At 44.3% G+C, this 22,758-nt stretch overlaps 1 protein-coding gene across 1 annotated transcript in view; it reads left to right on the plus strand.

The window, feature by feature from the left end:
- The first annotated feature begins 3,142 nt into the window (after positions 1 to 3,142).
- Positions 3,143 to 22,758, plus strand: part of LOC100645801 — a 46,232-nt gene continuing 26,616 nt past the window's right edge. Inside the window, exon 1 of the mRNA XM_048410555.1 lies at positions 3,143 to 4,263. The gene's annotated coding sequence lies outside the window, so the exon portion shown is untranslated. The remainder of the gene's footprint in view (positions 4,264 to 22,758) is intronic.

A 22,758-nucleotide genomic window follows, 5' to 3' on the forward strand; every position in this document is an offset into this window, starting at 1 on the left:
AAAGAGGTAATGAGCGATTCTTTACCCTCCTTGATTCGTTGTTTTGTTACATAGCAAAGAATGGACTTCCTTCCATAGAAAAGTTTGGTGTTAACTTTGGCTAACAAATAAAGTACATCTTAGAATGATAGTTCTAACTAAAAAAGAAAAAAAAGAAGGTAGAATGAATCGAGTGAGACTTCATATCTGACACAGAAAAAACTTGCTTTAGGATACATATATATTGGAAAATACTGTTACGAGAGCAACGTGCTAAGCTAAATCCTTGAGAACTGTAAAATCTTTATTGACCGTTTATTTCTGTGTATCACGTACTTTCGCCCTTTACGTTTCTACTCTGTCTCTACCAAGTGTTTCATTTTTCGTGGCCACGATTTCAACTACACGAATATTTGGTGAGAATTTGCTTAAAAATTTCGCTACAGAATCTGCAGTTACGTACATACGTATAAAGGATCAGGTCTGAATATAAATTTGCAAAGACTGTTAAACCGAAATATTGGACGCAGACAACGCAGCCGAGAGATCAGCCTTCTCCGGATCACGTGGGAATGAAGGTAGAGAGAAAGAATGATTACCAGCCTTGCGGTGAAGTAAGAAAAAGTGGATTTCGTAGGGGAAGAAGTGGAGCATGTCAATCATGTCTTGGAAGTTGAGTATCTCTGTGTTGAAAAATGGTGTCTTAGGCCTTCGACTATTTTTCCAGTGCGCTTGTTTCCTCGAGGTAAAAGATAAAAATGTTATAAAATAATGTAGGTTGTTTGTACATGAACTGGAATATTTTGAGGGAGATCGAACAATCGTTTAATCACGAATCATTCTTTTTTGTTTGTTTAAATCATAGATGTCGTAGTTGAGTGGAAGAAATATGTAATAAGTAATAGATGTTGGTTAAGAAAACGCAGGAGTTTCGTTCAGACTCATTGAGTGAGTACGGCATGCTGAAATAGGTATACGGTGGTGCGGCTCGATGCTGATCGCGGAGCTTGACCTGGAGAGGGGGAGCGTAAGGAGAGGGTAGAATTGGTGTTTGGAGGGGGCTGGCGTTGTCGTTAGTGCCGTAAGTCGACACTCAAGAGCCTAGGACCACTTCAAGCGACGGAAGACAGTCAGGGCAAACCATTTTCGAATGTAACTTAACATTTTTCTGTAATACATATTCTTAACTACTTACCCTTCTTACGTATAAAACATCTTTCATTTTAAGGTGTGCATTAAAAACGAAAGATAATATCGTCAGGTTCTAAATTATGACGAGCAAGAAGAATTGGACGTTATTCTATGATATAACTGAATTTCATTATTTACGAACGTTCACTCGAAGCGATAAAACAACGCAACATCTCATGCAAGGACTACCTTCTCATCCTGTCGCGAGATTTACATTCTGAAGCATCGACGCGCAATTAAGATACAGTCTAGACTTGGTACAACTGCACGCTTGGCGGATACTTTAAATGCAGGTTTCTAAAAACACAAGCAAGCTTCGAGCGATAGCCTCGTCGCCTGAAATTTAGTATCATTATGTGGTCTCTTCGAGGCGGGATAATCTCGCGGCATTGTCGCGAGCGAAATGACAGCCTGGCTTCGTGTTAACTACACTCCTTCGCGCGATAAATTATGGAACGGCTGCAACAGAGACGGATATCTTTCGCATACACGTAAATATAGGCTTGTTAGAGCTTTCTGTGTTTGTCTTGTTAACTATTTCGCATGCATGAGCTTTTTGAAATAGCTACCTATGAGGAGCGTTCTATTGATCGTTTTTTTTTTTTTTTTTTTTTGTAGTACCACCTCTGAAATCATTAATAACGTCTGTTAGATCGTAGATCGTTTATAAATCATTACTTGTTAAACATTATTTTAAGAATCTGTATTATTCTCCAGGTACTAGAGTTTGATAACGCAAATTGCGATTCGTGCCGTCCCTCCCCAATGGATCAGACCATTTCTGATAACGACTTATTTGTACAAGTAACATTTCGTTGCAGCAATTACTTAGCATCACAGGTGGAGAAGGGAGGGACGAGTGTAGAGGCAGAGGGAAGCCCAGCTTTGTGGCTTGTTGTCTAACTAATTCAAGAGAAGCGAACTGCCGCGACTCGCAATCGATAATTCCCGCTCGAATCGTTTAACAATGCTTTATCAATATCATTCTGATATCGATAATTGTTATCCCTGCAAACGGGTGATTATTCTTCTTAATTAATTGACTGGAAGAAAATCGTGTCTCTTTGCTCCCAATCCACTGAATTTATGCGTGAAATATGCGCCAAGCTCGAACATCGATGGTGTTGCGGTTTTCTTTTAATTATCTTCGCCAACGTTCGCCTCGAATGGCCTAAAATTCTCGGCTCGACTGGAAATGGTCCATTTACGCGCACGTATTTGATTGCAGGCTATTCGAGAGGGGAAGCGTTCAGCCGACGAGAAACAAGAAATAACGGGGAGCACAGAAGTGGCGAGGAAGAAAAGTAGGACGGGCAACGTCTTCACCTCGAGCAGCCTCGACCGTTCCTTCTTTTTTCGAGACTGTAATAGCCGGTTTTCGAGTGCTCGAAATAAAATTTTACTAATACACCCCGGTATGACACGGGCCTATCGCCGCGCCGCTAGCTTGTCGTTAATCGTCCATTCGCCTCCGCCCCTCGACGCTCCGTCGTTCATAAATCGTACTAATTCATCGCTAAAGTTGCTCTCCACGTACGTATCTCAAATTTTCATCCCTAATTCCAATCTTATAACTTTTATAAAACGTTCTTCAAAAAATTTTTTTAAACATTCTTGATACATTGATCTCCCATCGTCCTTTTTTTCAATGTAAATGGAATTGATTCACTAGTAGTAATATATCGTTATAATTTTCAAATAATCCACAGTTACCAGCGCGTGTAATTTACAAATAATTAAACAAGACAATTCTTATAACAGGCAGTAACAGAAATCCTTGAATTTACATTTCGGCGTGGTCCGGAGGACAGTCGACACATCACTGGCCGAGGGGGTTGACTGGTTTGGTGGGGATAGAGCAGCTGGGGTGGCTGGAGCTCGAATGCGAGCCCGCGGTACCTATACGCCGGGTTCTGGGTTTGGCCGGGTCGCGCGGCGGGTCCTGCGCAACCAAAGAGACATACTCAGACAAAGAGAGAGCGAGACGACGAGTGTAACGGAGACAGAGAGAAAAAGAGAGTGGAGGTAGAGTGGCAAAAGCGAGGCAAGCAAAAGCGAGCTAGCTGGCGACCAAGCAACCAGATAGCCAAGCAAGCCTTTAGGTAGGCGAAGCAGACTGGCAGGCAGGCAGGCAGGCAGGCAGGCAGGCAGGCAGGCAGGCAGGCAGGCAGGCAGGCAGGCAGGCAGGCAGGCAGGCAGGCAGGCAGGCAGGCAGGCAGGCAGGCAGGCAGGCAGGCAGGCAGGCAGGCAAGAGCAAGAGCAAGAGCACAACCACCGGGCTTCAGAGCCACCCCCAGTCGTCGCCTGCCACCCAAATCGTTCTCCCCACCTTGGACTATCGCTTGGTACACCCCTCTTCGCCGTTGCTTCTTCGCACTACTCCTACTCTTTCTCCGGTGCTTTCAGCCGCCTCGTTCGTTCGGTCGTTCGTCCACCGTTTCGTTCCTCTTCTCGGTGTCCTCGTCGTCGTTTGTCGCGTTTAGAGTGAACCAGTATTCGTACACCTTTGTTTTGTCATTTTTACCGACGAGGATCGCGTGTGTCACTGGCCGCTTCGTGTGCAGAAGGATATCGTATGTTCGACAGCGTGACTGATCTCGGCAGGTTGTATCCTCCGGCGACGCACTGACCTGCCCTTTCATCGCGGTCTCGCCACCCTTCCACCCTCTGTTTTCTCGCGTCTCGACGCAGCGGCGGACAAGACTGATTCGTGGGAAGCGGAGGGGGTTTGTTCGGAACGCGACACCCTGGCCTGTTTGCTCTCGACATTTTCGACGATTCATCGGTTGATCAACCTTGAAACAGAAACCGAAAGAATATTCTGTATATTTTCGTGCGTCCAGGACTAAGATTCTTGGGAGTTTTGGTGGAAAGTGAGGAAGAATCTCTGCGTGGGCAAGTGACGGCGAGATGAGGAGGTGCGACGCCGCAATAGAAGGGAAGACGCGGCTGTGAGGCCCGGATAGCGTGCACGTTGTGTCGAAGGACGTTCACACGCGCGACTCCATCGGTTGCCAAGCCGATCCTCCTCGCACCAGGCGACGAGAACTTCGTACCTAAGCCGGTCGTTCAACGTGGCCGATCCTTGGACATGTAAGTACACGTAACATTGCCATTTCGTTTAAGGTATATTCTCGAAGGAACTTTGGGGAATCGAATCCGCGAGAAAATATCCGTACGTTTCTTGGAAGACATTGGCACCAAGTGGTTGGATCTTGCTACGCTCCCTGTTTTCTTGCGTCTATCGCACAAGTCCCTTGGTAGTCCCGGGGGATCGGTCGAGTCGAAAGGCGGGCGAAAATCGGCGAAAAGAGGCGGCGATAGGAGACGATCGATTTGTTTGGCGGAGAGCGTGTGATACTGACAGAACTCGAACACGCGAGTAAACACTCGAACCTCGGCTACAGGAGAGCGAAAGAGAGATAGCTATATTGGAAAGGGGTCGGATCGGAGGGCTTTGGAGAAGGAATTTCGACGTAATCGGCCGACTTCCCTCGAGGTTGAGCGAATAAATAGAATAAATCTGCTCGAAGGAGCGGAGCAGACGGTGAAACGAGACCGTTCAAAGCACGGGAAAGATTGCGCAACTGCGAACTAAAAAGGGAGAGAGAAATAAGGGAAAGAAATAAAAAAAAAAAAAAGTATCGGACCAAGATCGTCGAGGCTTGATCAAGTTGTCCGTCCGCCATCGTGATTATCTTTGGTCAAATGGATTTATCTGTAAATCCTGTGATAGCTGGCTCGGCTTTCAGACAGAGATAGGCAGCTTTGCTTCTGACACAAAATAGAAACGAACGAAACGCATGAAAATCGGGAAAAGAGGCATCCGTTGTGTATCGAACCCCCGTTAACTCGTACACGCGTGAAACGTACGTCTGCGACGAATTAAACGTGCCGTGAAATGATATTCGAAATTGAAAATACTGGGTGTACTCGGTGGCAACGAAGCTCGCAGTAGCGAACTGCCAGAGCTTGAATCGTTACTCGGCTTTCGTGGTTTCTTGCGTGACTTTTCATATTCGTTGTAATTGTTTGCGAGCAAGTGATCGTAGTTGATGGTAGTTAGTGTGATCTATAAAAGAGGAAATTGCATATTTTCAATGTATCCTTCCGTGTCGTTGCAAGACTAACAAACAAAAGTAGTTAACTGGAATTACGTAGCAACGAAAAGTAACCGAGTCCGCTGCGATCTGCCGTAATATCTTCCAATTAACGTCCATTTATAGCAAACCATTGAACTATAAAGAATCTCTTTTACTGGTATAATTCCCGCGGTATTCTTCGATTCATGGCCATAATCGTTAATGGTGCCACTAAACACGAAGTACATTTTTCATTCACACGCAATTTACTTCCTCCGATTAGATTAGATTTTACTCTCGCGTGGAAATCTCACAATCGGAGACTGACGTTTAAAGCTCGAGGGATTTCGAGCGGAGGATACGTTCGCCAGATGATTGTAAAATTCGCGAAAGAACCGGCTTTTGTCGTCGTTTTGTCTGAGCAGAGAGGAAACAGAGACGGGCTATGTAGTTTGTTACGGTTAAGCGACCAGCGAGCACGGTTATCTGAAAATGGATTAACGTCGCTTGCGAGGTATATACACGCGCGCGAGATTTTCAATGTGCTTTTAACGGGCCGTTTCTTGGCCCTGTCAATCTCTTCCTCGCTCGCCATGCACGCACTATCTTCGCTAATTATTCTCCACGCTGTGGACCTACGTCTCGTCGATGTACGACATCGTCGACCGTCCCATCTGAAACGAAACAATTCGTTTGAAGCCATAGCCAAGAACATTCATCGAATAATTTTATTATTACTTGTCGTTGAAAATTTTCAGGGATTTATCTCTCTACGAAACGGTTAAATGTCCAACGCGCGCTTTAGTTTTCCAATACGTATATATTTAGTTGCAATCAAAGAAACTGTATTTTGCTAGACGCTGGTTCAAGCGTTCGATTGATGGGCAAAGGATCTACGAACCGGCTGGCTCGTAAATAGGGTCAAGATAGTATTTCATTCCCCTCCTACAGCTACTATCGTTTTTAGCCGCGTTTCCGATAACTATCCAACCTCTTGAACTCCGGCAGGGATATGTTCGAATCGATTCCATCGGCAGCTGGCTTTCGTCTCGCCCCGAGGCATTTAGAGATCGAGTATCCGGAATTAAATTCGACAAATGCGAGCGATCATTAGAGACCAGTCGTCGAGAAAGTGTCGCGCGACACGGCTAGGCTGTCCGTTCGGCTGACTTGGAAACTAGCCTAATCCTGTTCAGATTCACCCGTTCCTGGTGTCTGTCGACAGTTTGCAAGCATTTTTCAGTTCGTGTACGAGTTTCCAAGATGGATTCCGCGTTCCGTGACAGCGTGTTTCCACGTCGATTCAGCAGTCATAAATCTTTACGATATCCTCGCGCTTCTCGCTCTTCCACCTCCTGAAGATCCGCCCTTCAAGTTCGTTCGAAGAAACGTTAACTCGTGGACGCTAGGCACGTTTACTTTCGCCAATTAAATCGCTATACCGGTAAGACTAATTACATTCCTTCCGAGACCAACACGTGACTGAAAGTCGATTTAACGAGCCAGAAATTGAGGATGTTCTCTAATCGGTACCGATTTTGTTAGCTGAAACGGTCGTGTAATACGTGGACATCTCTTACCTGTAATATTGCAACTTCTATAACGATCGTGCGGAATCGACATGCAAGCTTTTGCTTAAAACACACGTCCGACGTAACATGCTTTGAACAATTGACAACCACGAGGTCTCCCCTGTTCGTGAATCTCAATCCCAAGCAGTGGTCAGACTTCGGTGGTCACCAGTGTCAGAAATTACTCGGCAATCAACGAATTCTCGTCAAACTCTATCGAAATAATCTACAAGGATCGTCGACGAGCATCGACACGTTCATCGGGTACAGAGATGGATTTCGGATGCAAAGTGATGTATTTCTTCGATTCGTCGGTCTTACCGTGCCTTTGTGTTGTAAAATTGTTTGATATACCGGGAATTTGCAAAGGCGATCGGCATGGCAGAAGAATTGACAGGAAAAAGATGGATCGGCCGACAGCAGAACGATCGCTTGGACAGGACTCAGTGTCGGTCGATTTTCCTATTTCCTTTGCGCCGCGTATGCGACTCGTTGCACGGTTTATACCTGGACCAGGTAATTGAGCGATTCGATGTTGTACGACTGGTCGGTCAAAGTTGCATTATCGATACGAAAGCCTTGAAAGCGTCGTCTCCGCCGAATCTTATCTCGCGAAGTGGACGTCTCGACGGTTCTCTCTTATCCGTCTAATCTTTGCCAGAGTTATTACGTCTCTGCGAAACTTCCTTCTCGTCCTTTCTTTTCCATTCTTTTCTTCCGTTATCGTTACCGTTCGAAGATTTCCTTGAGAAATGGTTTCCTTTCACGGATGTCGAACTTTAACATTCCATCAGGAATTCGGTAGTCACATGGCCGGCTTCAACAGAGACGAGAATTTATGTTCTTCCTTTTAAGTAGCAGAGAATAGTCTATGAAATTCAATTATACCAATGGCGAAATTCTAAGTATAATTTATGGAAAGCTAGCCAACCTTAAATTACCGTAGGCGGTGGCTGGAAAAACGATTGAACATTCTAATAGATCCGCTGCTTCCTATTACGATCTTGTTAGCTGCTTCATCTTTTTAATGACTTCTCCAAGCTGGTTTCAAGATATCCACTGGACTCGTTACCAGGTGTTGATGTTACCAACGAAACTACAGATTCAATTTCTTTTGGCCACGCAGGGGGAAAAAGTGGCATCCCGGTGAACATTTTCCAGGCTTCTACCTAAGAAAGAAGTTCCTTTACGATACCCTGGTCAACTCTTCCGGCAGGAAACCGCATCATCGCGGTAACTCGTTGCGCTCGCGTTCATTGTGCATGAAGATCCGGCACCCCGATTCTGCGACCACGCTAGCGAGATTCTTAGCCTCAGAGCTATTTCACCAGGCAGCTGTTTCATCGCCAATGATAATTATTCCTTTTCTTTGGAACACCTATTCCGTTAAATGCCTATGAACCAAAAGAGTTGTAAGTTTCAAAGTACCAATGTTTTCTTCCAGGAATACGCTGATAACATTTTTATCTCGCCAGAAAGGAAAAACGGTTAAATTGTTCGGATCTTACGAAAGTTTGAAATTGTACGCGGATCGTGTAGAGCGGCTCGCAAAAATATTTCTACCCATTCTTAGAGAACCTTTCGCGTATACACTGTATCAAAAACGCTTTGAAATCTCATTAGCTCCGAATCCGAAGACGTACTATTTCAAATCGTACTATCGTAATCAGGATTCATAGTTGTGTCTCGTCGCGGAGCTAACAAAATTTCAGAAAGTTTCCTACAATGCGCGTAATAATGTATCGATAGAAATTTTCCACGATAAGCGTTCGAGCAGGCTTTCGTCGACGATTAATCGGCTTGGTGTTCGGTGGAGGCAGAAAACGAGTAAAGTAGAGGAGGAGCCTGAAGCAGAAGCCCGATCGCGTTTTCATTGGCCGTGAACCGGGTCGGGACTCGCGATGAAACGATTCGCAAAGACGGTGCGGTGGAATTCCGCGTCGTGAACCTACGACTAATGAAATCGTTATAGTTCACCGCGCTTTGAAACGCGGATCGCGGAGAATTACAGCGTGCTTCGCTTTAATAAGAGCACCCGCGACCAGCCAGCGGTACGTGGTCCCGTTTCCGGTGAAAAAAGGATATCGAGCAGTTCGTTCCCCCTCGTGAGCCACGAATAGCGCCGCTTTGTTCGATCTGGCCGCGGGATCGAGTTACCCTGTATTTTCTTGCAGCTCTCCCTCGATGGAACGAGCCTGTACTTTAATGGAATTCCTCGGTTTCCAGCCTTCGAGGAGGAACTTCGAGGGTGCTTCCGCACGTAATTAGAGTTTGAGTCGTTGATTAGATGATTGATTGTCTCCTAGTTGCAGCGACGGGAAGATTTTGACGATTGGCTCTTTGTTTTCTCGTTATCTATAGTCTACGGATCCCAGTGCGTAGAGTAGAGTCTCGTATTAGAAGATAGAGAAATAGGATTATCGCGGTGGCTTGAAATTCACAGGCAGGCACACTAGTAATAATACTTTTACGCGTATTTGTACGTTTCTAGAAGGTCGACCAAATCGATAAAGTGTCTAAGTGGACATTTATTTCGTTCCAACGACGACTATACTTTTAAATAATTTGTATATTTCTGCACGTTATGTGGGTTTTTGCAATTTTTAATTTCCTACACACAAACTAACTACCGTACTGTGTCAAGGAAGAAATTATTATTTACTTTGTCTCTCGTTTGTAACACACAGGCTGCCAAAGTCGAGGTCCGAAGGTATCAAAATCATCTAAATTGTCAGCGATAACAGCGAGCATATATTCTATATATTCCGTGTATAATCTGGCGTGAAGTCTCCAGGCCATTTCCAGATGAAGCGAGCTCACTCAGACGGCTGAGGAATGTAAAGGATCGACGGATTCGCGGGCAACTTACTGCAGCGTTTACTAGCCTCTACGGAAAATATATCGGCGAAGCTCCACCGGGGTCAGTTAAAGCCGCGGCTTTAATGGCCGCGGTGAACGCGCAACAAGGGGATACACGTGTACACGTGTTGGCGCTGGTAATTCTGAATCGAGTTAAAACATTGCGCGCTCTCGTATCTTTTAGCGACGATTGCCGCAGCTGTTGGCGGGTCTCCGTGCCCCGTTGCACCGGACAGATAGCGCCTGCTGTCTCGTAAACCCTCGCAACGACGCCGACGTGTTATACTCGTATACTCTGATCGTCGAATAATATAAAATAAACGTGACGGCGAGTTAATCCCACGTCGAGTTCCTTTGGCCGACGCTCGTTTCATACAACGGACAGTTTTACCGGTATTCAGATGCTCGACCCGGTTGGCAAAAACTTTTAATTGAAAAGCGCCAACCCGATGCTCGCTAATCGATTATAAGGCGCACAAACTACCAACGAAATCATTTCGTAATTAAGCCTGGGTCGCTCTGATTGTTCCGTAATCGTTTCCTGCTGCGGACTAGCCGAGATCCTTTCGCCAGGATATTCTTGGTCCTTGTTACAATTCCAGCATGTTTTCAACGATGATGTGTGATATTTGGCGTGAGCGGTTATCGTCGATCGACTGTGCCGTCATAACCATTTTATCGCCAGCGTTTTTGCCTGTTAAAAAATAGAATTCAATCGGCGTCCACTTAATCGTCAATCACCGATCAGCCGGGATTATTAGGCCGGAAGATGTTTCGGATGTATAGAGCTTATACAGTGACAATATTCCATTTACTAATACGAAACACTGTTTCTGTATTCTAAGCCGAAGCCCGTAGATTCCTCAGGGATATTAACTTCCAAGGGGTATAATTTTGTTTCATTTTTTTCACATACTGTACTTTACTTTATTTCTTGTTCTCTTAGCTGTCTGCTTGATTTATGTTCTTTTCTTTCTCTCTCTCTCTCTCTTTCTTCTTTTGCTTTTTTTCTACTAGTGACCTTCAGACTGGCTATACCAGCACAGAAGTACCCGCTAATACTACTCGCTTGTTAATCCTGCGCTAATTTCATTTGTTCTGTATTATAACTATCAAAAAGTTCCTCTTAATCGACGTAACAACAACGAATAACGCAAACTGTCCGACGAGCTATCTTCTCTCCTCAAATGGACTCGTCGTTTAAAAGGAACAAGATCCATTGCTCTCGAAATTCTTGAAAAACATCTTCATGGTTCAGCGAGACGTCGCTAGTTTTTCGTTTCGATATTTCATTCGCTTTGGTGAGGTCGCGTCGTTAATTCAACGTGGAGAACACGGTGCCAAAGAGCGACTACGTACACGTGTCCGTTCGTAAATCCTGAAGCTTGGCCGCGTGGCGTGGAAGCTTCTGTTTCGACACATCTCGAGGTAGCTCGAAGCCAGCTAGTACACAACGGATTCTCATAGTTGCGTGACGGTCTATTACGGCGTGTATAATCGACCGATAGACCGGGCGGATTCCCAGAGCTGACACTCGATTCGTATCCGGCCATTTCGGCCGGATATGCGATTCAGACGTTCCGACAGTTTCCGATGTTCTCCGCACGAATTATTACTCTGACCCGCGCTGATCCGCTATGCCTTCCGACCGGAGAATCGTCGCATCGGGGCCCATCGCTTGCTAAGCTCAAGACGACGATTGTCGTCGTGGCATTTCAGCTGTATCACAATTTCTATATAAACGTTTGGCGTTAGATGGACGGTGATGATATTTAAGCGATCGAGGCATTTGCCGTCTTGAAGGTTCAACCAGTTTGGCTTAGGTTCAAGGTTATCGGAAGGTTTTTAGGGTCTTTGTAAATTGAACGAATTACATGGATAGTTGGATACTTGTTCGATCATCTGGCTGTAATTTTCACGTTACTGATTGTTAACGCTAGATCGACCAACCGAACCAATCAAAACGATCGGTATCGAATCTTCTGCATTTGCAATTACCAAAGAAACTATAGCCGTTTTTATTCCTATCTAGATAGACATATTACATATACTTTATTTTCATTTTACTATTTTAATTCTAATCAGCCATCTACGAAATATTTAGCTACGTATTGCAGATTGCTTCTGGCGATAATCCTCATCGCGAAAGATACAGTGCATCGGCTAATCGAACCGAAGATCTCGAAGAGGCACCGCGCGACGGAAATGATAACGCGAGCCCTCGCACGATATCGCGCTCAGAATGTAAAAGCGTTTGTGTAAGCTGCGAAAATAAGACGGTTGATTACCAGGTCTGGGTTGGAGGTGGCTCGTTTAACGCGGAAAAGAGGAAAAATTCGTGCGACGCGAGTGTGACGGCGCCATAGCAAGCGGTGGGAAGAGGAAGAAAGAAAGAGTGGCAGGTACCTTGGTTGCAGGCAGAGTTCGTTAAACTAATATTCATACATCTTGGAAAAAGTGGGTCAGTCGCCTGGCTGCGTGTATCAACCTATATAACGTCGCTCGTTTATTACGTTTCGTGCGTTTCGTAAGTTTTATTAAGAGCCGCGACGTGAAAATTCCGTGACGTTATCGCCGGCTCTGCACAGCTTCGCTTCCCTACCTTTGCCAACCAGAGAAGGCCAGTCTCTTCGTTTTTCCATTTTCTTCTCTGCGTGCACGCGTTCTTCGCGGATCGTTGTTATGCTAACGAAGTTCATCCCGAAAGGGCAGAAAAACGTTAACTCCCTATCTTACGTCATAACAGGGGTCCATCTAATCTCTCTCGTCTTCGCGTCGATGTTTGCTGCAAGATAAACAGTCGTAGCAGAGAGAAACGAGATTACGATCCGAGTCTTTTGTGAAGATTCGGGGATCATTAGCGCGCTGAAAGAAACTTGTTCGGGCTGGATGCGGGATTTGATCGAGGATTTGTTTCTGTCGTTTTTCTTTTGTATTCCCTCGTAGAAAGTACGTCAGCCATGGAGCAGAAATTCATGTTGGCTTTGCGATTAACAGCGTCGTTAGATCGGTACATTTGCAACCGTGTTGAAGAGAATTTAATTGAAATTACCAATCCTACCAATCGAGATTATCTAAAATTCCGATCTTCCGTCAAATCGCTTCGAGTATCGCTTCTTCGGACATATCCCTCGGCAACGTTCTTCTTTCTCATTTCGTCAAGGGATTTTCGCTCGAAACTACAAGCTCTTCCGTCTAATAGCAACGATTCCGATCTAACCCTATCTCCATAACGATATCAATGAAAAAATATTACTCGCGAGGTTCTCTTTTTTCAGCTCTTACCGCAGATCGAGTATCAGGCGAATAGCGTTCGAGATTAGCTGGAAGAGACATCAGGACGTCGTTTGCCTTTCTTTGTCGAGCGATTTACTTTCGGTTCCACGAGCTCTATCTAACTGGTGGAAGAGAAGGGGCTCGAACAGGTTGGGTCTCGGTCGACGAGAACTCGATAAGACATCGTACGCCACTCTGGCGATTCTAATACCAGTTTGACACTTGGAGATCGATGAGAATGGAAAGTATCGTACATCAGGCCGAGCCCGATAGAGAAAATTATTCAGCCGATGCGCGTTACGTGTGGCCCGGTCATAAATCACGGCTACCGGAGGCGGAGGAGGCGGTCGGCCCACCGATACTAATCCGTGGAGAAAGACAGAGCTCCCGATTACAGTTTCATATTGAATTTTTCATCGCTACGTGGACAGCCTCTTTCATTGTAATTAGATGTTCGAGCCAGTTCGGTGAATAACGACGCTACGAGTCGCGCGCAACCTGCCTCCTCTTTCGCAAATCCTCGTCTCTTTCTTCACTCCGCCTCCTCGTCTTCGTCTTCCTCTTTTCATAGGCCACCTTTTTATTTCTTTTTGCCTGCGATATGCCGAGACACAAAGTCAGCTCACGTTCCGCGAGGTGCGCGAACAGAACAGGTAACTCTCGAAGGAACTCCGGCAAAGTATCCTCTATTAAATTACAGACGGTCAGGCGTAAATCTTCGTAGAGGCGAGCAAGCGAGCGAGCGAGCGAGCGAGCGAGCGAGTAGACTTCTCGCTCGCGTGATAGAAACTTTCTGTTCTTTTCTCTTCTCCCCTTCCACTTCTTTTTTCTTCGCCGTTTTTTGTCTCTCTTTTTTGTGTTTCTCTTCCCTCAAGTTTTCGAGGCAGCTTTGTATAATGGACACGGGGGCGGGTGCATCGTCGCGACGCGGAGAATCGCGTTCCCTCCGTGTCACGACGTCCGGATGTTCTTAAAGGACTAGAAAGTTTCCGAAGCGGGATCGCTTATTAATTCTGATCCCTGCAGACTCTTGTATTCCTTGTTATACCCGCTTCTCTCAATGGATCTGCGTCGGTGAAAGTCGATTAAAATTACATTCCGTGAAAGTCGATTAAAATTACGTCTATTTGGAAACAATTTGCCCCGTTTCTTTCTTACACCACTAGCCACAATTGCAAGAATTTAAGCGCAAATATTTCCCCATTGCCTTCGTCTCTTACGTACGTACGTAGTGCGATGGTAATAGTACGCGCAAACCTATAAAATACTTTAGGAAAAACTCTCTAGAGGAAAATTAGCAACAGAGAGAGAGAGAGAGAGAGAGGGAGAGGGAGAGGGAGAGAGAGAGAACTGCTCATCCAAAGCAGCCTTGCCGCTGGCAAAACGAGGAGGAAGGGAAGGAAGAGGTAGAAGGAAAAGCCCGAAGAAGTTGCCGAACTGGAGGATACGTCACGATCAAAGCGAAAGGTAGCCGGCTTTGTAGCCAGGATACGCGAATAGGGACAAAGGAGCTATCGTGGCTACGGGAATTACGTATACAGAGCGTCTGGGCGGAAAAGAAACGGCGACACAGCGGAATCTGGAGAGCATAAAATGAGAATTGTTAGGAACTTCACGCTCCGCCGCCGCGGGCGCATTTAGTATCGCTCTTTCTCTGTATCGGCGGACTCCATCCTTAGGTTTCTCGCCGATTGGCGTGCTCCACGGTGCTTCAAAATGGAGACGATTTGTAGAGGAAGTGGCGAGCTTCGATCGACGAGTTATCGCGATTCTCTGTTATTTATTGTTCCGTCGTCAAGACGTTCCCCTTTCAGCGTGCTTCGTACATGAAATTTCCGTTTGTTATGATACGCTTCACAGAGTAATAGTCGTCTAGAGCGCGATATTATTTCGTAGCTCGACGAGGATTCCATGAAATTCTTGACGAATTCTACGATATATAAAATACGATGGGTACCGGTACGCGTTTCGCTTGGTTGACGCATTTCTATCGTTTTATTCACTTTTAAAGATCTTTAACTTTATCGCTTCTTAAATGTTTCAAAATTATCCAAGTTTGTATATAAAACGGCAACTAGCGAAAGAAAAGTCGGATAATTGCGGAGAATGCGATAAACCGTGCTTATGGGACACTCAACTTTCTACGGTATACTCGGTCGTAACCATCTGTTCATTAATTCTCATAGCGATTTTATTAATCTTTTACGAAGCGCTGCCTGTTTCGTGCGATCTGCGACAAACACGTTACTTCAGTTTTATACAGCCATAATGGCTTTCCTCGAAACGAGAAAGTTTTTTTAACAACTTTATTATCAACATCTCGCGATATGCTTCCGTACGCTTCGATAACGATACTTCTTCGAGCATCGACACACGGAAATACAAAAAATAATTGGGAATGGTGACGGTTAAGCCGGCAGTCTCTTCAGAACGGTTATCGATAACGGCGGAATTCTCACAATCAGTTCATTTTTCAAAGGACGTAATATATCCCACGCAGCGGCTCTGTCTATGCATTGTCTACGCTGCATTTCTTGCACAATGCCGGCATTTTCTTTGCCCGTTCGCGATACAACACGCCGCTGGATTCCTTTTTATTTTCTTTTTTTTACCTTTCATCGCCTTCTCCACCTCCGTTTCGCTTTAAATCCGCCGACGAACAGGACGAAGGGATACATCGTATCGAGGGATTCTCTTTGAACGTCCTTTAATAAAATTGAAGTCCCGGAAACGATCTCTCCTCATTAATCTTTTTAACAGAGGGACTGGAGCGGGGCTACCGCTCGTCAAAGCGTTTATTTCTGTCTTTCGCGTCTATTACTACCATCTGCAAAACACCGGCAGCGAGGGAAAAGAAGAGCCAAGTGGAGAATGAAAAAAAAAAGGAAAGGAGAAAACAGGACGCGGAAAGGAAAGAAAAAGGAGAAAGGCCGTATAGGAGGGGGCGGGGATGCCAGGGAAAAAATGAAAATCCGCTTGCTTCGAAGTGCTTTCAACGAAATTAGAATTTCAAAAAGGTCAGGTTAAATTTTCCATCCCTTTCTACCTCTACCACCATGGCCACAGCCATCGTGTGACCCGCCCCGATTATTAATTTCTTTTTCTACTCTTTTTCGGCCACCGGGCTTTCGCTCCGCCTCTCCATATTCCTAGGCCGCGTCGTCTGTTATCCGTCTTTCTTCCCTCTGCATTATTCTATATACCGGCCTCTCCTTTCTTTTTCTCCTTTGTTTCTTCAACATCGATGAAGCGATTCGCTCATCGCTCTCATCTTTATTCATCGTGTACTAGCCAGCCTAGTACACATTGTACATTACTCCGGCGAACTATTAATTCTCGTTTGACACTCGGAGACCGATGGGCCAGACACATCCCTGATACTTTTTACGGGATTTCCATGATCGATTACCGGCCGCTTGCACGGAACATATGTATCCTCTCACGGTGTTTTGCCTTTCCCTCGTTGGATAAGAGAGTCGATCGGGGTAAACCGACTCCGACGCTATCGTACACCTTTGGGATTTTCTAATACATACATACATACATTTACGTGTATGCTTTTGGTAGGTATACGGCGCAACTGTTTGGATGGAACAGATCCAAACAAACTGGATCGTCGTTTGCATATGGAGTGTATCGGGCAGATGGGAATACGTTTCGCCGACGACTTTTCGCGGCGGAGAAATCGTGATACCTGGAGATTTCTAGGACCGATCACCGTATAAATCGTTGAAAGTTTCCTTTCGAAAGGTTGTTAGGTTCGAGTACTCGTCCATCGATCGTTCCTCTTCTCTTACATTTGTTAGGATTTTAATTCGTTTAAAAGCCATCGAATCGCTCACCGATGCACTCCATGAAACATCTTTATCGTATCATCTTCGTTCCGAGCGCCCAAGCTTCGGATCACGTTCTCTCTGCTGTACTTCTCTCTCTCAGAATCTCGCGTTATCTTCTCGTTAAAATCGCTTCCTCGCTAGATCTTCCTACGCCACGCACGAATTTCCACCTGCCGGCCGAATTCTTCAACGTAAATAGAATTACGCGACTCGAACGTCGATCCTCGAGAGTATTAGCCGGCTGTGCGCGGAATTATTACGATTACAATTTCTCGTGGGATAGGATCGAAATGTAAAAGAAAATTGACAGAGATGGTGGCCGCGGCACGGCGTTCGCTAATCCGCTGATCTAATTTCTGAAACGGTTGTCGGTGTCCTGCACCGGAATTCGGCCAATTTCCTCGCTGCTCTTTCTACTAACATTGCATATCGCCTTGCAAACTGGTCGTATAGTAAATAAGAAAACTGGTGAATTACCATCGGAGCTCGTGGATTTCCCTTCCATATGGAATTATGTATTTTCTAGCGTAATTGCCAAACCACCGAAGAAGATTACGTAGAATATCGACCGAAACCGAAGTTAGAATTCCAGCGTTCGGGAGGGGTAGAAATGAGGGGGAGGCTCGATTGAATTTCGCCTCAGTGAGATAATAACGAGCTACCGATAGATTCCATTATACCTTTAAAATTCTCCAACAATGGAGCAGACTTTCTCCCATCGGCGCCCGCCTGAAAATATTCTTCGGTAAAATTGTTCCGCCACGTGATCGGAAATTAGTGCACTTCTGGTCTGCCCTGAAAGGAACGTTACGCGTTTAGAACCGCCGCTTCGATCGAGCTTCGCGCCTTCTTAATTAGTACCAGAATCCAACGCATCGATTATCCGCCTTTTATTTTGCTACTTTAATTATTCGGGTCAAATTGGACACGATCGAGGTAACGCAAGCGGACGAGTCTTTAATTGCACGAAATATAGTCAAAGGGATCGTTCGGATTTTTCGAACCGCGTAGGAGCCGCATTTTGGATTTCCAAGTGATCAGATTCGCGGCTGCTTCCTACAAAGTACACATTTAGCTTGGATACCTGTGCCGCAGGCTACATTTATGGTATCAAGAATTTCTAATTACGCGATTTTCGTAAACGATTTTTGAAACGGTAATACTCGTGTTCTGCTTGGCTGGAAGACGTCGGTCGTGGGAGCGGAGGGCTCTAGAGACGAGACGCCTGTAGTATATCTACTTGCAGTTTTCAGTACGTCGGATTGCTCGCGTGTCCTGTGGAAAATTTCACCTTGAAACTCGACTTATATATACAGGGTGTTTCTGAGTTATAGGTGCGAACTTACGCTTATCAGAGTTTCAGAAAGCTTAGGAAGTAGCAACGAATACCTGATAATATCTAGGATGGTGGCGAAGTAATCGTTCGACGAACGTAAGAAGTTTGTTCCTCCGACGAAACGATATCTTCCGGTATCTGCTAATTCGTTTTTTCTTTTTTGACAGAGCTATGCTTTTTTATAGCCGAATAGAATTCGACAATGCTCGATGCGTACAAAAAACATTGAGAGATATTGATTCGGCTTTGCGCCGGTAAAGCGCGCCATTGAGGGCGTAAAAAAAATTGCACCGTTTTGAGGTTATGTATCGATTGTTGACGCGCAGAGTCACAACCTGTTCGGCATTGTGGAGTACGCAGTTTGTACACGTGCTTGTCAAATCGCTTTTGTTTCCTACTCTTTTTTATAAACACGTCGATTGACCGATCCAGCCTATATACCAAACTCTGAAACGAGCTGTATAACTCGTGCAACTCGAACGATCGTCTGTGTCCTTTCGACGCTTTTACAGCACGCTCGGGAGTCAGAAAATTATTACAATTAGCGACTGCAAAACGGGTCACACGTTACAATATGGCCTGTGCGGACGGGGCGAAACAAAACGCGTGTTAGAGTCACGGTAGCGCCGATTTTGCCGATTTAATGACGTTATACGTGGATTTAGTAACGGCTGGACACGTGACAGCTGCATTAAATTTTCGCATTAATTCGCCTGCTCTCGTGAATCAACTCTCCCCCTCCTCCCCCTGTGCAGCCGCTTCCCGGCCCCCTCGTACCTCCGAATTAAATGTTCCGAAACCGATGGAGGAGGAACCATCGTGATTTTTTCTCTCTCGCGCTCCCCCGCTTTTGTCTCGAATCGCTTTTTGTTCGTTCGCGCGATTATTCACGTTACGCTTCGAATTTATCATTGTTGATTCGGTTGGCCTTTTCAAAGGTCTGGCGAATAATGTCGAACGAGCGTATTGACAAAAAGCTGGATAATTCTGTTCCTTTTCTTCCTCTCTTCGCCTCTCTGTCACTTTGCTCTCCCAAATTTATGGCAAATTGGAAGGGTAGAGAAACTTCCGACGTCAAAAAAGGAAAGGAAGAAGGAAGGAAGAAGGGAAAGAAAAACGAAGTACCATACGACGAGCGATAGAACGTGAACTGCGCCGATCAGTCGATCGAAAATCGAATAATATCGATCAAAGTTTGCTTTACACGTTATCCGCTTATAAGCAATTAGTTGCGCTCACTTGCGTGCTAATTTTTGATCCAAAGGAAAATAGGAAAATACGAAACGATTCTCGCGAGAGCGATTTGTACGTGATCGTTACCGATCATAATGGAACCGCTCTGTCGAGTATTTCGCCACGTCCAGAAATTCCCAATATTTATTCCCGTTTCATTGGTACGTTTAAAAGGACATAAAAAAAGAAGAAAGAAACAAAACAAGAAGCAAAGAGAAGACAGAAACGAATAGAGAGGGGGCGTTTGTTTCGATCGATCGAAATTACAACCGGGAACCTCGACGATATTTTTAGGGAAATAGAGGCCGATGAAAAAAATCGTAGCTCGACACTTTACCGATGCTTCGTCAACGATGCTTCTGGCTTTATTTCGGTGGAGCTGATCACACTATACAACGACGACTGATTCAGCAATAACTTATCTCGGGGAGTGATACACACCCGTCCCATTATCCGCGATACTCCTTTTTCTATCGCGTCGACATTTTCCGATAGGCGATCCTCTGTTAGAAACGACGACGCGTATACGCATTGCCCGCCATATTCGACTTCCGGCGGAATATTTTCTCCGCATCGAAAACGTTCGACGCTTTGAATATTCGTCAGCTTCCATGATTACACGCTCTTCTCTGTCGTGTACGCTGTTTAAAAACTTTTCTCACAGTGACGTAAAAGTCCTTTGTCCTCGCTGTTTCTACCTAATGAATAAAAATCTCAATATCGTTTCTCGTATAGAAATACGTAACTTACTTATAGAATGTTGACGCTGGTTCTTCCTGACGAAGATACGCGAAACTCGTACAACAAATATGTTTATTCTCATGGAAATCGCTGGCAAGACTGGTTCGTTCGCTCGTACATGATCGAACAGTGTCGTATCAGTCGTATCGTTCGAATAAATTAAATAGTAATTAACAGTAAAACTATCGCACCAGTCGAATTGACTGGATTTACAATTTTATTTTAAAACTTCTACTTTATGTTATATTTTTCCGCAATGATAACTAAAATAATAATATAACGAATTTTATTTTGTTTTCTATGTATTCAAACTGAAAATAATTTTGTATCAAAGCTACTTGTACTTATAGCAGTCAAAATGACTGGTACTTGTCAAAGTATAAAAGGGTGCTGCAATCTGTTTATCGAATCCCGATTAACCAGTTTCCTCGTTTTCTACAACTTGCCACACGTTTTCAAAATTTTGACCGCGTATCGTTCGATACGATGATATCAGTTATCAGGAAAATTCCGGATCGATCGCTAGGTCGCTAGATGCTAACATCAGATATACCAGTGAGAACGACTGGTTCTACAATTTTATAAATGTGTCAACCCTCGTTCAGGGATCGTAGTCCCAGATGGATTAATAATACGAAAAATGTACTACATAACATGGAATTGCTTCTGTAAGAAAGTAATAAATCAATAAATATACATATATTTTATTATTACGTATTTTTTAAAGACCAGTGATTTTGACTGGCTTTGGTAGATATAGCTTCGTGTTAACTATCGGTAGTTCTAGTGTTAATATACATATACGGGAAGAGAATCGGTAAACGTCTATCGATATTCGAAACTGAACGATCAAACGTAGGTATCGTTCGCGAGGAAATTATAGGAATCGATCGGGCCGATATTTAAACCGTCGACGAATTCATCTGTTCGAAGCTTCGCGTCGGAACGGTGGCGGTTGCATTTTGTTTTCGAACCGACTGTATTTTTATTTCTTGCCTGGAGTTCATTTTTCAATGCTTGTCTAGGAGACATTTCAGATATCGAAATTCGCTTCGTCGGCCGATAGACGGTTAATCGATAATATGTATCGGTCGATTACTCTCTTTCTGTTCGTCATTAGAACGAGCCTCGTATAGCGATACACGTTCGCAAATACGATCGACCTATTTCTACGATTAAAACGTCAGCTTTTTCGTCGCGTCGTAAAATTTTCTAAAGTACTAAACCTGTTTAACGTTAGAACTATCGGCAGTTAACACGAAGCTACTTGTACCAAAACCAGTGAAAATGATCGGTCTTTAAAAAATACCTAATAATGGAATACTTGTATATTTATTGATTTATTTCTTTCTTACAGAAGCAATTCCATTATTATTAATCCATCTGGGACTATGATCGACCTAAACGAGGGACATATAAAATTGTAGAACCATCGGCATTTCTAGCGTTAGCATCTAGCGATCTAGCGATCGATCCGGAATTTTCCTGATAACTGATATCATCGTATCGAACGATAAAAATTTATAAAAATTAAGTAAAAATTTAAAAAACGCGTGGCAAGTTGTACAAAACGAAGAAACTGGTTAATTAGGGTTCGATAAACAGATTGCAGGACTCTTTTACATTTTAACAAATACCAGTCATTTTGACTGGTATTGGTATAAGTAGCCTTGATATAAATTTATTTTCAGTTTAAATACATAAAAGACAAAATAAAATTCGTTATATCATTCTTTTAATTATCGTTGCCAAAGTCATTACATCATTGCGGGAAAAAATATAGCGTAAAGTAGGAATTTTCAAATAAAATTGTAAAACCCGTCGATTTGACCGGTATGGTAGTTCTAGCGACGTAGTTTGACAAAGAATTGGCCCTGTGTATGTATCCTGTTTCCGTGTCCGATTATGTTCGTTCGACGAGTTGCACTCTTGAGGCGACAACTCGTACGACGAACAGTTAGCGTCGTATAGATAGGAGAATAGTCGTTACCCTCGTGCCGGAAGTGTCTCGAGCTTACGGATGCCCGAATATACCGGCGACAAAGCTTTGTCAGGATCGAAATTGGCGTCAAGACGATAATTTTCCTCCTGTTACGTACTGCATCGCGTCTCGCTGCGCGTTGTCAAATTATTGTCGCTTGATAAACTTGTCGCCAGATGACAGAATAGCGACATCGCGACGATGTTAAAGACGGGCAAACCGTTACATCGAGTTTTATCGAATCGCGTAAACAGCAAGTTTACGTTAGCCGGCGAGCAGCCAACACAGCCTGTTTAATAATGCATGGATTTTTAATCCAACGTGAACGAGATACGTTCGTTTGGTTCGTCTACGCCTAGATAAGCAAATAAACAATGCCGCGATGAAATATTTATTTTATCAGGGACCATAGGCAACAGGCACGCAAACGAAACGAGAATTTAAATAGCATCGTACAATTATCGTATCGTAAAGATGAGAGTTACGATTCGAATGGGAAAAGGCGAGTGCCTTTAGATAGGTTTGCGGCGTTAATGGTAAGAAGTTAATAATTTTTAAAAAGAGGCACTTTTGCGTTTTAACTTTTGTACACCGTTGACCCGTTCGCGATACGTGTCTCATCTGTAAAGGTATTTTTACGGTGTATTATTCAAGCTTGATACGGCAAACTGTC

The sequence above is a fragment of the Bombus terrestris genome, chromosome 11, assembly GCF_910591885.1.
Source record: "Bombus terrestris chromosome 11, iyBomTerr1.2, whole genome shotgun sequence".
NCBI lineage: Eukaryota > Metazoa > Arthropoda > Insecta > Hymenoptera > Apidae > Bombus > Bombus terrestris.